Source organism: Vombatus ursinus, unplaced genomic scaffold (assembly GCF_900497805.2).
Source record: "Vombatus ursinus unplaced genomic scaffold, bare-nosed wombat genome assembly UNPS02014812.1, whole genome shotgun sequence".
NCBI lineage: Eukaryota > Metazoa > Chordata > Mammalia > Diprotodontia > Vombatidae > Vombatus > Vombatus ursinus.
Genome location: NW_020954590.1, coordinates 67323622 through 67339777, shown reverse-complemented (window position 1 = coordinate 67339777; position 16156 = coordinate 67323622). Strand labels below are relative to the sequence as shown.

The following is a 16156-nucleotide window of genomic DNA, read 5'->3' as shown; positions in this document are numbered from 1 at the left end:
TACTATACCACCTAGATGCCCCCAGAATTTAATTCTTGAGAGTTTCTGAACACTCCTGGCCTGTATTTGCTTGTAGAATTTTCATCCATCAGATGCTATATATCTATTTTTTCTCTGAATCCTTAGAAACCTACTCTCCAAAATCTGGTATTGTCTGTCAGACCATGTCCAGCTTTTCTTTCGCTCTCCCTCACAAATTTTGAGAGAGAATGGTCCCTTCCTTTCAGAGTTCTCAACATTTCCACCTCAGCAACCAGCTCCTTGTTGTTAATGAGGATCAAATCCAGAATAGAACATTCCCTTGTTGGTTCTTCTTCCTTTTGAAGAATGATATTATCCTTAAGGCAAGCCAAAAAATTGTCCGCCACATTGCTTTTGGCAAAGACACAGCTCCAACAGATGTCAGAAAATTGAAGTTCATCCTTAATATTATGGGAAGCAGCATAGTGTAGACGTTACATCATAATGGACAAAGAAGTAGTCCCAGAGTGGGAACATGGGTTCAAGTCCCACTTCTGATACATACTGGCTATGTGACATTTGTAAGTCCTTTCATCTTTCTATGGCCCCTAGAAAACTCATTAGTAATAATTGCAGACCAGGTACCAATTTGCTTAAATAAAGGGAATTTTCTTACTGGGGAATTCCTTATACCTGTTAATTACAGGTCAGGCTCTCTCCCCACCAAATCAATGAGAAATCATGCCTCTCTTTGCTTGGGTCTTCAATTTGATTAAAAAAAAATACTAATTAAGTGACTATCTTGTGCAAGGCATACAAACTGAGGTTCTCTCCACTACCTTAACTTCCCAGTTCCTCAATCTATTCAAATCTCATGACTAACTCCTTCTGCTCCACCTCAGCTTTACACAGGGATGGTCATGCTCTTAATCTTGCCATCATCCACACATGTTCCATTTTCAAGTACAGGAATTCTGAAGTTACTTTATCTGACCATAATCTGTCATTCTACCTCTCCTTAACTCTGTTCTTCATCTCCACCATATCCTCCAAACCCTCCATGCCTTGGTAGTTCCCATAGGCCAAAACTCCCGCTCTTAACCCACTCTTCTCTCCCTAAACCCAACTTCTTGGTAAACCAGTTTTACGGTAACAACAACAATAACAGCTAACATTTTGGAAGAAAAAAAAAAGTCTCTGATTCTTAGAATCTAGCCACTGCTCAGATTTTCACAAGCTAGTCAACAGCCCACAGATGTTCAGATTCCTTAAGAGTCTAGCTAATATGGCGAATCTTCAATAAACCTTGCTTTTGGTTGAAAAAAAATAATAGCTAACATTTACATAGTACTTTAAGGTTTGCCAAGTGTTTTACATATATTATTTCATTTGATTCTTACAACCACCTTGTGAAGTCTGTGATACTATCATTATTTTACAGATGAGGAAACCAAGACCAAGAGTGGTGACTTGCTCAGGGTCACCTAACTAGCCAATTAAGGCTGGATTTGAACTCAGCTCTTCCTGACTCCAAGGCCAACACTCTATCTACTACAACACCAAGGTGTCAACAGTGATAGCTCTACACTATACTTATCAATTTTTTGTTCCTTTTGATCATTTCTTGACAAATACCTAGCTTGGATTATTCCTGCTATCCACTTTCTTTATTCATTAACCACATGCTGCCAAACAGAACTGGAAGAAGTCACAAAACCATGCTAACTGGTTCCATGACATATTCATGTTATCCAATGTCAACTGGGCTCTCACGATAGTAAGGCAATCCTTGCACTCCTCCCTATGTGATTATCTTACCTAGAAGCTTTTCCAAACCTTCTCTTTTCTCCTCAAGCCTTCCAAGCCACACTCTCACGTCAGCTGAAGACTTTGCTTTATACTTGCCTCAAAAAATTGAGCTCACTGAACAAGAACATTTTCTTTTCCCCTTCTCCTCATCTTACATTCCCTTGACATCATTCTACACTGTCTCTTGCTTTACTCTTGTCTTGGATGAAGAAGTGGCCCTTCTCCTTGAAAATGCCATCCCATCTATGTGTGTAAACCTTGAACTTTTTTCCTCATGCAGATTGCTTTCCACTCCCACCATCTTCTTTAATCTTTCTCTATCTACTGGTTCCTTCCTAGCTGACTATAAATATATCCACATCTTCTCATCCTTCAAAAAACAAAAACAAAAACAAAAAAACCCATTCAAAGAAAAATTCACTAGATTTTACTATCATCACTAGCTATTATCCTGTAAATCTCTCTCCCTTCCTCCCCTTAGCTAAACTGTTTGAAAAAGTGGTCTACACCCAAGTCTCTCTACTTCCTCTCCTCTCACTCTCTTCTACACCTTCTGCAATCTGGCTTAGCCCTTCAACATTAAACAGAAACTGGTAACTCCAAAGTTATTACTGATCTCTTAACTGCCAAACTGAATGGCCTATTTTCAATCCTCATCCTTTTTGATATGTTATGTATGTAACATTTCATATTGCTGACCACCTTCTTTTCTTACATACTCTCTCTTCTTTAGGTTTTTATGACATTGCTCTTTCTTGGTTCTCATCCTACCTATCTGACTGCTCCTGGGTCTCCATCCAAGTCATGTCCACTAATTGTGGGTTTCCCTCAAGGATTGGTTTTGGGCCTTCTTTTATTTCCACAATCTTTCATGTGAATTTCATCAGTTCTCATTGGGTCTATTATCATTTCTATGTAAAATATTTCTAGATCTATATATCCAGAGTTTCTTTCCTGAACTATATCACTAACTGCCTAGTGGACATTTTGAATTGGATATCCCAGAGGAATCTCAAACTCATGTCCAAAACTGAATGATTATCTTCTCTCCAAAACCCTCCTCTCTTCCAAACTTCACTATTACTATTAAAGATATCACCACTCTTCCGGTCACCTGGGTTCAAAATCTTGCTGTCATCCTCAACTCCTTATCCCTACTCACCCTACCTATCTAATTGATTGCCAAATCTTCTTTCTATTACAATATTGTACTAGACTTCTAAATAATCTCCTTGACTCAAGTCTCTTCATTCCAATCTATTTTCCCACACAGCTACCACAAGTAATATTGCTAAATCACAACTTAGTGACAAGCCCGCCCACTCCAGTGACTCCCTCCCTATTACTTTAAGGATCAAGTATAAACGAGTCTTTGCGAGGATCTAAAACCCTTCATAACCTGGCCCATTCTACCTTTCCAGGCTTCCATTCTTCATCCAGGCATTATTCTCCTTCCATGCATCCAACAGTCCAGAAAATGATCTTTTGCTATTCTTCACACATGACACTCCATCTCCCTTTACTGCACCTTTGAACTGGCTAGCCTCCAGACCTAGAATGGACTTCCTTCTTATTCCTGCCTGGTTTCTTTCAAAACTCAGCAGGTGTCACTTTCTGCATAAGGACTTTCCTGGTACCCCTAGGTACTAGTGGCTTCTCCTCCCCACCCAATCTCGCTCAGCTACCTGATATCTGCTTTGTATATCACTATTTACATCCATGTTTGTCTCCCCCATTAGAATGGAAGAAGGAACTGTTTTACTTTTGCCTTCATATCTCTAGCTTAGAGATAGCAACTGGCACATGGTAGTGGAACACTTGGCACACAGTAGATATTTAATAAATGCACCAGGGCAGCTAGGTGGTACAGTGGATAGAATGCCTGGCCTGGAGTCAGAAAGACCTGGATTCAAATGTGGCCTCTGACACTTACTAGCTATGTGACCCTGCTCAAGTCACTTAACCCTGTTTACCTCAGTTTCCTCATCTGTAAAATGAGCTAGAGAAGAAATTGAAAACTATTCCAGTATCTTTGCCAAGAAAACCCCAAATGGGGTCACAAAGAGTTGGACATGACTGAAAAAATGATTGAACAACAAAAGATGCATGTTGATTGATTTTTGAACTCATCTATATTTTCTGTCAGTCTAGTTGATCAGTAGTGTGCTTTGATGACAATAATGCTTCTACTTTTCTTTGTGTTGCTCTTTGTCCAAATATTTTCTATCCAGTTGCTCCACTTTGATTCCTTGATTTCCTTCTAAGAATATGGCTTCTTAAAATACTATACTGTTCACCCTTTCCTTAGTCTGGCTTCCCCCATACTCCCCCTGCTTTTTTTTTTTTTAACATGTCTTGTTTCTTTTGAAAAAGAAATACCCATCAAAATCCATATTCCACTTATCTGTTGTATACCACCAAGTCTCAGCAATAATTATGAGGTCAAATTGGGCTCGTATCATTAATATCTCTAACTTATCTTATTGCTCGTTACCCATACTTTGCTCATGTGTGAATTTCTGGGCATCTCTCATATTATTCTATTATTTTTGGTATTTCTACCACCATTCTTCTACTATTTAGCCTTTGATGTATGTAGCTTCTCAGAATGGTCTCTAGCTTGGTAGATCTATGTCTCAGTGCAACTTGAAGCTTTAATAACTGGAGAAGTATAAATAATGCTATAAAACATCATCTGAATATTTAATTACTTGAATTTCTTATCTAGTTTTGTGAATTTTGAATGATCATTTCTTACTTTTAATTTTAACAAGACTAGACACACTGTTATGCATTATGTGTGACAATTTCCGGATGACACTTTCTCAGATTGGTAAGGGTCTTGCTTGGTCACCTCAGCCACCTAATCTAATCTCCATTTGATTTTTTCTTAGGGGAGTTACATCCAAATTGTCATGTACATATGAAAATCTTATTCTTTGTGTAATCTAAAGCCTATGATTACAAATGCTGTTCTTTCTGTCACTAAGTAGCAGATGATGAAATTTCTACAAAATTAAAAAATTGTCTAGACTGATATATAGCACAAGACAGTGGTTATGATTAATTTTAATAAGAAACATTAATATTTTACAATTTTAAATAGTTAACTTTTCAAGTAGTCTTTTTGTGTGTGTGTGTGTGTAAGTTTGTAGCACCCATCCTTCACAAGTTATTAAAGCTTTACAACTGCACTAAGACACTGGGGACACCCTATCTAGATAGACAGACAGACATATATGGGCAATTGCCTCCTTCCCCATTCTTTTTAAGTTTAAAGCCCTTTTGATTAGATATTCAAGACATAATATTTTAACATTTGATATCTTAAATAGCTCTTGTTAGATAGATGCCATTTCTCTCTAAGAGCCTATTTTTTAAGCCTTGATCCAGAAAGCCAATTCTCAATGTTCTGAACCAACCACTCACATCCCTAATTTTGCTTTTCTTCTGAAGCCTTTGCATTTGGTCAGCAACAGTCTGAAAAAGAAACTCAACATTAGAGTTGTGCCCCTAAGGTTTGCAGTTTCTCACCCAACACTTTGTGTATTTTCCATTCTAGTTCAAATGGCCTGTTAATTGTTTTCCCACAAACAATAGTGCAAGTCAGGCCTTTATGTCTTTGCATAGGCTATCCCCTATGTCTGGAATGCACTTCCTTCTCACACCTCCCCTCCCTTTTTACTACCCCTATCTTCTTTCAAAGTACAGTTCAGATGCCAACTCTTAACCAGGCTGGGGAGAATCAAGAAAGGCTCCCAGTTCTTAGTTCTTTCTACCTTTTGAAATTACTTGGCATTTACTTATCTGTGTACAGGTGGTATCTTCCCAGGAGAATTCTCTTGGAACGTAGTTTTTGAGACAGTATCCCTAACTCCAGCCACTATTACAAGGCCTTGCACATCATATACTCTTGATAAACATAATCCTTAGCAATGCTTCTAAATTCCTTCTGGCAGTATCAATTTTTCCCACAGTAGTAACCAAAGTAAATAGTAGTCACTAGGTTTGGCAATTCACAGAATCATAGACTTAGAACTGAAAAGAATATTACAAACAATTTTATCCAGCCTCTTCACTTTACAAGGCAGCTAGGTGGAGCAGTGGATAAGTGCTGGGCCTAGACTCAGGAAGACCTGAGTGCAAATCCTGCCTCAGACACCGACTAGCTGTGTGATCCTGGGCAAGTCACTTAACCATATTTGCCTCGGTTTCCTCATCTGTAAAATGAGCTGGAGAAAGAAATGGCAGACCATTCCAGTATCTTTGACAAGAAAACCCCAAATGGAGTCACGAAGAGTCAAAAATGACTGAACAACAACACTTTCAATTTACACAAGGAAACAGAGATCTAGAGAGGGTAAGTGACCTACTCTAGATCAAACAGATAGCGAATGTCAGAGCAAGGATTTGAACTGAGGTCTTTTGATTCCAAATCATTCAGAGTTCTTTCTACTATATCATGCTGCCTTGTGAGAGGTTTTCCATCACATCTTGGATCTATGGCCAAGGAAAAGCCCATGGGGCTGAGAATTAGACCTATGATTTCACTGGTATAGGAAACTCTTTGATGAAGAAATTCTCTTTATTAATGAAGGTCAGCACCTTCCCTGCAACTTAAGGTCTTAGAGAGTTGCCTATGGCACTGAGAGATCAAGTGCCTTGCCAGTATGTCTAAAAGCAAGATACGAAACCCAGGTCTTCCTGGTTCTGAAGCCAGCACCCTATCCATTACACCACACTGCCTCTCTGAGGGTTTTAAAGAGCTGCCTCAGTATCAGTCTTAGAGGGAAGAATAATAAACTCCTTCCAAAGACTTTCTTCATAGAAAACTCAGAACCTCCAGGGCTTTCCAGGTAACTGCATTTTCCATCAGCACCTCTGCTTGGTTTAGACTTCAGGGAATATCGCCTCAACCAGGATAAGTGGATCACCTGAAATCTCCTCATCATACTAATTGAGTCAGTTTTTGACATTTAATACCCTCTCAACTCCCTAAGTTGCCTCTCCCCTCTTATGGAGGGTCAGAGGGTGGAGTGATAAACTAAACTTAAATCCTTCCTTTATACAGTCATACCCCATACCCCATTTTATTGTGCTTTGTTTTATTGTACTTGGCAGATACGGCGGGGGTTTTTTTTTTTGTTTTTTTTTTCTTGTTGTTGTTATAAATTAAAGGTTCGTGGCAACCTGGCTTTGAGCAAGTCTATTCGCGCCATGTTCCCAACAGCATGTGCTCACATAGTGTCTATGTCTCATTTTGTTAAGTGTCTCAATATTTCAAGCTTTTTCATTATTAGATCTATTATGGAGATCTTTGATTTTACTATTGTAATGGTTTTGGGGCTCTATGAACTGCACCCGTATAAGACAGAAAACTTAATAGACAAATATTGTGTGTGTTCTGACTGTTCCACTGGCTATTCCTCTGTTTCTCTTCCCCTCCTCCAGGTCTCCCTATTCCTGGAGACATAATATTGAAATGAGGCCAATTAATAACCTTACAATGGCTTCTAAGTGTTCAAGTGAAAGGAAGAGTCAATGATGTGGCAAATTTCATTGTTATCTTATTTAAGAAATTGCCACAGCCCCCCCAACCCTCAGTAACCACCATCTTGATCAGTCAGCAGCATCCAGGCAAGACCTTCTACCAGCAAAAAAATTACAACTGATTTGGATTCAGTCAAGGGCCGCACTTGAGGACCTAGAGGGCGACATGGGGCCTCAAGGCCGCAGGTTCCCCACCCCTGGCCTAGCACATGTTGTTGTGGTTCATTTGTGTCTGGTTCTTTGTAACCCCACAGACCGTATTATCCATGGGGTTTTCTTGGTAAAGATACTAGAGTGGTTTGCCATTTCCTTCTCCAGTGGATTAAGGCAAAGAAAGGTTAAGTGACTTGCCCAGGATCACACAGCTAGTAAGTGTCTGAGTCAGGTCTTCCTGACTCCAGGCCTAGTGCTCTATCCAGCTGCATAGTAGGTACTTAATAAATGTTTACTGAATTGAATTCTCAGTAGTCAAGAAAAAAAAAAGAAACATGTTTCTTCTTCCTCTGATCATTACTGAATTAGCCACATCATGATTTCTTTTAAATTTAAATTTTTCTTTCAATTAACAAGTATTTCTTTCAATTAACAAGTATTTGTTTCTCTCCCTGTTATTCCCTCCATTGGGGGAAAAACCCTTTTTAACAAATATGTATAGTCATTTTCCATGGTCTAAATTTTATGTTTCATTATGCACCTCTCTGTCAAGAGTGGTTGTGTATTTAATCACTGGTTCTCTAGAAGTGAGGTTAGACTTTGCACTGTTCAGAATTCTCAAGTCTTTTGCAATTATTGTATACATTGTTCTTCTGGTTCTGCCTACTTTACTTTGGATCAGTTTATACAAGTCTTCCCAGGTTTCTCTGAAACCATCCCTTTGATAATTTCTTGTGACATAATAGTATTTCATTATATTCACATACATCTTGAACTGAATATTCATATACATCTCAAACTGGATGTCCAGTAAGACATCTTAAACTCACTATATCCAAAACAGAACTAATTACCTTTGACCCTTAAATCTTCCAGATTACTAAAGAGGGCAACACTATCCTTCCAGCTGTTCAGGCTCCCAACCTAGGAGTCTTTCTGAATTCTACACTCTCTCTCACCAGCTTTCCCCCTCACCCTGGCACCCCATATCCAACGTGATGCCAAGGTCTATCAATCTTACCTTTGCATCTTCTCTCATCTGACATCATCACTCAGTGCAAGCCCTCACCATCTCATGCCTGGATAATTTCAGTAGCCTGCTGGTGAGTCGGCCTGCTTCAAGTTTCTCCCCACTCTAATACACCCTCCATTCAACCACCATAATGATTTTCCAGATCGAATCATATCACCTCTTTATTTAGGAGACTCCAGTGGCTTCCTATTGCCTCTAGGAGCAAACACAAAATGCTCGGCTTGACATTCAAAGCCTTTCATAATCTAGCCCCCTCCTACCTTTCCAATCTCCTTATACCTTACTTTCCACTACGTATTCTTTGATTTAGTGACACTGGCCTCCTGACTGTTCCACAGACAAAACATTCCATTTCTCAGCTCTGGGCATTTTCTCTGGCTGTTCCCACGCCTGGAACACTCTCTCTTCTACTCCAGCTATTTCCCTCCCTGACTTCCTGTAAGTCCCTACCAAAATCCCACCTCCTATCAGAAGCCTTCCCCAATCCCTTTTAATTCCTGTGCCTTCCCTATGTTAATTATTTCCTATTTATCCTGTATATAGCTTGCCTTGTAATATATCTGCTTGCATGTTGTCTCCTTCATTAGACTTTAAATTCCTTGAGGGTAGGAAGTATATTTTGCCTCTTTTTGTATCACCAGTGCCTAACACCCTAAAATGGAGTCCAGGACAAAGTAGGCACTTAGTAAATGTTTATTGATTAATGATATATCAAAATTTTCTCAGCCACTCCCCAAATGATGTCTAACCTTTTAGTTTAGGGCTCTTCGCCACTATAAAAAGAATTGCTATAAATATTTTCAAACATCTAGATCCTTTTTATCTTTCTCTGATCTCCTGGTAAAGTTTTAGTAGTAAGTCAAAGAGTATACTCATTTTAGTGACATTTAACCATAGCTCTAAATTGATTTCCAGAATGGTTTTACCAATTCACCAAAAACGCATTAATGTGTCTCTTTTCTCACAGCCCCTCTAATATTTATCATTTTTTGTTATCTTTGCCAATTTGATGGGTATGGGGTGGAGCCACAATGTTGCTTTAATCTGCATTTCTCTAATTTACATTCTCTAATCTGCATTTCTCTAGTGATTTGGAGAAATTTTTTTTTTTAATATGGACTTTGATGGCCTGGATTTCTTCCTTTGAGAAGTGCCTGTTACTGTCCTTTGAAAATTTATCAACTGAGGAATAGATCTTATTCTTATAAATTTGAAATAATTCCTTGTATATCTTGGAAATAAGGCTTTATTAGAAAAACCTACTGCAAAAATTTTTCCTGTTAACTGTTTCCTTTCCAATTTTAGCTGTATCTGTTTTGTTTGTACAAAACCTTTAAAAATTTTATGTAATCAAAATTACCCATTTTATCTTCTGTGATCCTTTCTAGGTCTTGTTTGGTCATAAACTCTTCCCCTAACCATAGACAGGAGAAGATCTTGTTTGTTCCTTTGTTTACATACATCAACATTTTTTGGAAGACAAGCAGCTGCAGCTTCCTTTCAGGGTCCAGAGCCGTTCTCCCTGGGAAGAGACCCATATCTGTTACATTAGAGAATATAAAGATTGCTCTAAATTTCAACAAGAAGAGAACATTTAGGAGGAAATCTCTAGCTTATTTGCCTGTGAAGACATGATCTAAATGCTTCCCCACTACAAAATGATTTCCTACTTAAAGCTTAGTGCCTGATAAACTTACTAAAAGTTCCTATGTAATTCTAATGTGCCACTTACAAAGTTAACTTTCACTCTCTGTAAAAAAAAAAAGTATCTCCACGCAACCAAGTTATTTGTAAATACTTGAGCTATTTCCTATTATCCCATCTCTTCCTGTGGACCAATACTCACACTAAGGAAACAGCAATTTAAGAAGGGGCAAGTTTGCAATGTTGAGAAAGATGTCACCAGGCTCCAGAGGGGAAGAAGTCTGACTGGATTCAAAGCCATGTTTCTTAAAGTGAGGCTCAAAGACTTTCGGAGAAGCTGTGAGAGTGTCCCGATGGACCTGTAGGGCTCCAAACTTTGGGGAGATCAACACTGTGACTTCTGGGTTTTCTGGAAGAGACCTGCAGCCCCCTTCTACTTCCTGGGGCTTCTTCTCATGGTTAACATTTCTCCATTTAAGCCTTAAAGAGCTGCAGAAATGCAGAGGAGACACTGGACTGACAGTGCAAGCAGGGGAGGTGAGGGCTGTTTGTTGCTCACTAAATGAAAAGGTTGGAGAACTATGGAAATAGAAGTAAGGCTTCTATGGCTTGCTCAAAAAACCTTTTATTTGCTAGGGGAACTATAATTCTTTAAAAAGCAAGGTTTCAAAAATCAGGTTTAGACTTGGAGAAATTAAAAAAAAAAGCATATCCAAAATGGTGGCAAGTTTTCTCTTTAGAAGTAACATACAGGGGCAGCTAGGTAGCGCAGTAGATAGAGCATTGGCCCTGAAGTCAGGAGGACCTGAGTTCAAATCTGGCCTCTGACCAAGCACTTGACACTTACTAGCTGTGTGACCCTGGGCAAGTCACTTAACCCCAATTACCTAAAAATAAATAAATAAATAAATAAAATAAGAAAAGAAAGTGAGTCTTCTCTTAAAAAAAAAAGTAACATACAACACCTACATCCTTTTAATTTCCTAGCCCTCCAGTCAGTAAGCTTGGCCTTAGAAGAAGCATGTTATTCCAGTTACCAGGCATTTCAACCTGCTTCCCCATTTGTTGTCCCTTACCCCCTTTAGCAGACAATATCCAAAGGTCATAGACATGGAACTAGAAAGGATCTTTCAGGTCATGTACAGATGATCTCATTTTTTTTTTTTTTTTTTTTTTTGTTACAGATAAAGACACTGAGGTTCAGAGGGATGGAGCAACTGTCACAGGAAGAGCTAGGATTCAAACCCAAGTCCTCAGACTCAAAATAAAGTGTGTTCTTTGCACTGAACCACACGCCTTAAATTATCTTCCCTTTAGATCCCTTTAGGTCAAATCTCATCACCATCCAAAATAGAGCAAGTCTTTTGTTGAGCTTTTAAAGACCTTCATAACCTGGCCCCAGCCAATTTTTCTAGACTCACTGGACATGACTCCACCTTCTGTACTCTGGGATCCCATTAAACTGGCCTTTCTGTTCCTCATACATATGGAGTATTAACTCCATTCCTCTTCCTCACGCCTTTGCATTGGCCATACCATATCCTCAGAATGCACTCCCTCTTCCTCATGAAATCCATCTCTTCTTTCAAGGTATGCTCAAACACCACCTTCTATACAATGCCTTTCCTGATCCTCCTACCTCCTACCCCCACCCCGTTGTTACCCCCTTCCCTCCCATACTATCTTGTGGTTACCTACTTAGTATTTATTCTGTGTGTGTATGTATGTATGTATGTATGTATTCATTCTGTGTGTATATGTACATACATATATATATACATATATGTACTTGTTATCTCTCCTGTTAAGAACATAAGTTTCTTGCAAATAGGGATTATTTCATTCATCATATTTGTATCTTTAGTGCCTAACACAGTATTCATCATATAGTAATAGATGCTTAATAAGGGCTTGCTGATTAATTGATCAATCCATGGTCACAGAAGTTATGAGAATGGCCTAGGAAGGTAGTGGAGACTAGGGCTGCAACCAGATTTCACCACATTTTAATAAACAAGTACAATTTGCCTTTCTTGTTACTGATGTTATTTGGGGCCAGTCCTCCTCCTGTTTGCCTACGATATGGTACATCGTCAGAGACCTCAGTGGTTCAACTAATGCCTGAGTCGAGTAGTGGGATAGGAAAAGCCCTGGCACTCAATAAATGTTAAATAAAAATAACGATGATACATCTGGTTGTGGGAACAGCATATGTTCAAGCAGCTGAATGCACACCCACTTGAGCTCCCCTTCACAGTTCCTGTTGAGGAAGCCACCTTGAAAATAAAAATGGAGAGTAGGAAGAGGTGGGAATGGTGAAGTACACAATGCAAGGAGAGAGTACAGAAGATACCTTGTTAGTCAAGTCAATAAGCATTTTGTTAAGTGTCTACTATGTGTCAGACTCTGTGCTAAGCACTGGGGATACAAAGAAAGGCAAAAACTGTCCTCAAGGACCTCATGATTGAATAGGAAAGACAACATGCAAGCAACTATTTACACCAAAATATATACAGGATAAACTGGAGATAATCTCAGAAGGAAGGCACTAAGATTAAGGAGAATTGGAAAAGACTTTATGCTGAAGGTGAGACTTTAGCTGAGATTTTAAGGAAGCCAGGAGGTAGAAATGAGGATGGAAAGAATTCCAAGCATTGCAAGCAGCCAGTAAAAAACACTTGGAAGTAAGGAGATGGAGTGTCTTGTTCAAGGAATAGAAAGGATGCCAGTGTTACTGCATCACGGAGTATGAGGAGGGGAGGAAGCTCTAAGAAGACTGGAAAGGTAAGAAGGGGACAGGTTATAAAGGCTTTAAAAGCCAGAGAATGTTGTTATATTTGATCCTAGAGGTCCTATGGAGCTACTGAAGTTTACTTGAATGGGTGTGGGGGTTCACATGGTCAGATCTTCACTTGATAAAAATCAGTTTAACAGCTGAAAGGAGGATGGACTGGAGTATGGAAAGACTTGAGGCAGGGAGACCAACCAGCAAGCTATATAACAATAGCCCCTTCCTCATCATGAAGGCAATTCTCAAATCAAGAAAAAGGCAAATAAGTACTAGAAGAATAGTAATTAAGAGGATCAAAGAAATTAAAAGAAAATCCATAAAAAATTTTAAAAAATCAGTTTGAAAGGATAAAAAATGTCATAGATAAGGTCATAGGGTCATATGAAAGGAACAGCAGCTTGGATTAACTGAAAAATTTGAAAAGGAAAACCCAAGATAAAGCAACACAATTCTACAGTCTTCCAAAATTTGATGGTCTTTTAATTGGCTAAAGAGGTAGGGCTCTAAGAGAAAATAATTTTTGTATTGCCTGAGGAAGGAGGGAAGTTTTCTTAAGTATGAAAAGAGAGAGCTGAACTAGATAATTTCCCAAGTTCCTGCTAGCTCCAATCATTTCATGATTCTCAAAGTGAAAGAAGGAAATATTAACTAACTCTACTACTTCCTGTGCCCAAAAGGAACGTGGACAGAAGGAAAATGTTGGATATTAATTCCACTTCCAAATTTTTCTTCTGTCTCAAATGTAGATGATAAAGGCTGTTCATACAAATGAGGAAGAAGAGGAAGAATTTGAGAGCCCAACCTACCTAATGTAAAGGAAGTAATTATATAGTTTGGCCACAAAAATTTTTGTCTTCTGGAACAGACATAACTCTTGAAAAACAATGTTTCACAAAGACTCAGAGTATTAAGTTAAAAATTCACATCAGGAGAGAAGTGATAGGCTCTCACCTAAAGAAAGGCAGACTTATGATAGGGAGAGATCTCAAGATTGGGAGAATGAAATTATAATCATAGAAATATCAAGAATTTATCAGCTATTCTGCTAACGGAAGAGAGAATACATTAGCGGGTATACAAATAATTGAAGTTCCCTATCACAACTGCAATATAACTTCTTGCCCCACTTGAGGTCTTCTTCCAGAACTCATCATCTATCTTCGTTCTACTTGTATCCCACCACAAAAACAGGTCTATTTCTCTCTCTATTGATCTCTAATTTGCTCCCTTCAATTCATGGATTTCCTCACAAGAGTGCCTTCTTGACATAGAATGAGATTTCATTCCCCCTTTTAGCTTCTGTGTCTTTTGAATAAGGAATGTTTTTATATCACCATATTCTAACCACTGGTTTTACCCTAAGTCTCAGTGATACCCATGAGGTTGAATTTATCTTTAGTTCACTTTTGTCTGATGAAATTCAATTTCCAGCCACTTCTTCCCTTTCTCTTTCATTTCTTTCCTCTCATCATTGATCAGACATCAGACCTATTTGACTCTCGCCTTTTGTTATAGCACTGTCATATGTGTGTATGTATGTGTGTATAATGTGCATAATATATATGTAATCGCATATAATAACTTTATCAGTTCATACATATTTTCTTTATAACAACCTTGTGAAGCAGAAGGTTCAGTTATCCCCTATTTACAGATGATGAAACTGAGGCTCAGAAATGTTTAGTGACTTGATTCAGTGTCATACAGCTTATGATTGGCAGGGCTGAGACTTAAACCCAGGTCTCCTGACCTTAAGTACTGTAATTCCACTACTTTTTCTACTTTCTGCTCTTTCATTTAAAGCCTGAGGTAGTCAGTGCCACAAACACCATATGCAAGCCACTCCAACCTGATAGCCCTCTTTTTTAATCCCTTGAGCACCATGTTTTAACCTTCCATTCAAAGGATCAGAGGATCATAAATTTAGAGCTAGAAGGAACCTTAGAAGTAATCGAGTCCAATGTTATTATTTTAGATACGAGAAAACTGAGGGCTACAGAGATTAAGTGGCTTGTCAAGATCATACAGGTAAGTATTCAATCCTAGGTCCCCTAACTCAAAATCCAGTGTTCTTTCCACTACACCACACTGCCTCAATGCAATTCAACAAACAATTATTAAGCACCTACTGTGTATAAGGTCCTGTGCTAAAGTTTGTGTATAAAAAGATAACACTGAGGACAGGCCCTGCCCTCAAGGAGCTTACTATCTTCCTCTTGCAACATGCACATTACACATTCATGCAACATGCACATTAGCAATACAGGTACTGCTAAAATTATGACTAACTGCAAACTAGACGGTCACTAATCCATGTGTAGAGCCACATGGATTTAATTATGTATTTAACTTCCTTAATTTTCAATGAAAATAAGCATTTGATCTAAGTTTGTAGCTAGACACCTGGAGGAAGCCAGTTACAAAATGGTAATTAGTGGGGATAAAATCAATGAAGACAGGATTAGAATTGAATGACATAGTAGGGAAATTTTTGCATCACACATCACCAACAAAATTATAATGTCCAAAATATATGGCAACTGTCAGAAATATATAATACCAAGAATTATTAAATAAATCACTTGATAAATCAATCAAGTATTAAGTGCCCTGTGGTTTGTCCTTTTTGTTGAAGAGGACCATGACATCAGGAAGATGATGACATGACTTGCAACTGACTTTGATTGGAGTGAGGGAGGGCTGCGCAAAGTCATCAGCCTCACTTTCTCCTTGAGAGCCATCTGGGTCCAATGGCCAGATATCGCTCAGGATGTAGTAACGCCTACTCAGTGCTAAGTGCTAGGGATATAAAGACAGAAGTCAAACAGTCCCTGCCCTCAAGAAGCTTAAAGGAAGAAACATGTCTATATACAAGTAGAATATATACAAAAAGCATTCAAAGTAGTTTGGGGAGGGAGGGAACTAGCAGCTGGGAATATCATAAAAAAAGACTTCATGTAGAAAGTGGCATTTGAGCTGTATCTTGAAAGAAACCTGGGATCCCAAGATGTGGAGGAGGTGAGGAAGCAGAGCATTCCAGGTATTGGGGACAACCAATACAAAGGCACTGAGATGGGAAATGAAATAGGGAGGGATAGCAAGTAAGCCAATATGGATGGACCTCAGAGTACATGCAGGGAAGTGTAAGAAGGCTGGAAAGGTAGGAAGGTGTGTGTGTGTGTGTGTGTGTGTGTGTGTGTGTGTGTGTGTGTGTG

The 16156-nt window shown here is 38.8% G+C and overlaps 1 protein-coding gene and 1 long non-coding RNA gene across 5 annotated transcripts in view; one reads left to right on the top strand and one right to left on the bottom strand.

Annotated features, from left to right (window-relative positions):
- The window catches only part of LOC114054200, a 30464-nt gene extending 18768 nt beyond the window's left edge, over positions 1 to 11696 (top strand). The window contains exon 3 of the long non-coding RNA XR_003570445.1: positions 11335 to 11696. This is a non-coding gene — a long non-coding RNA (uncharacterized LOC114054200). The remainder of the gene's footprint in view (positions 1 to 11334) is intronic.
- Positions 1 to 16156, bottom strand: part of LOC114054196 (DNA repair-scaffolding protein-like) — a 556996-nt gene that overhangs the window by 88689 nt on the left and 452151 nt on the right. The window lies entirely within an intron of this gene.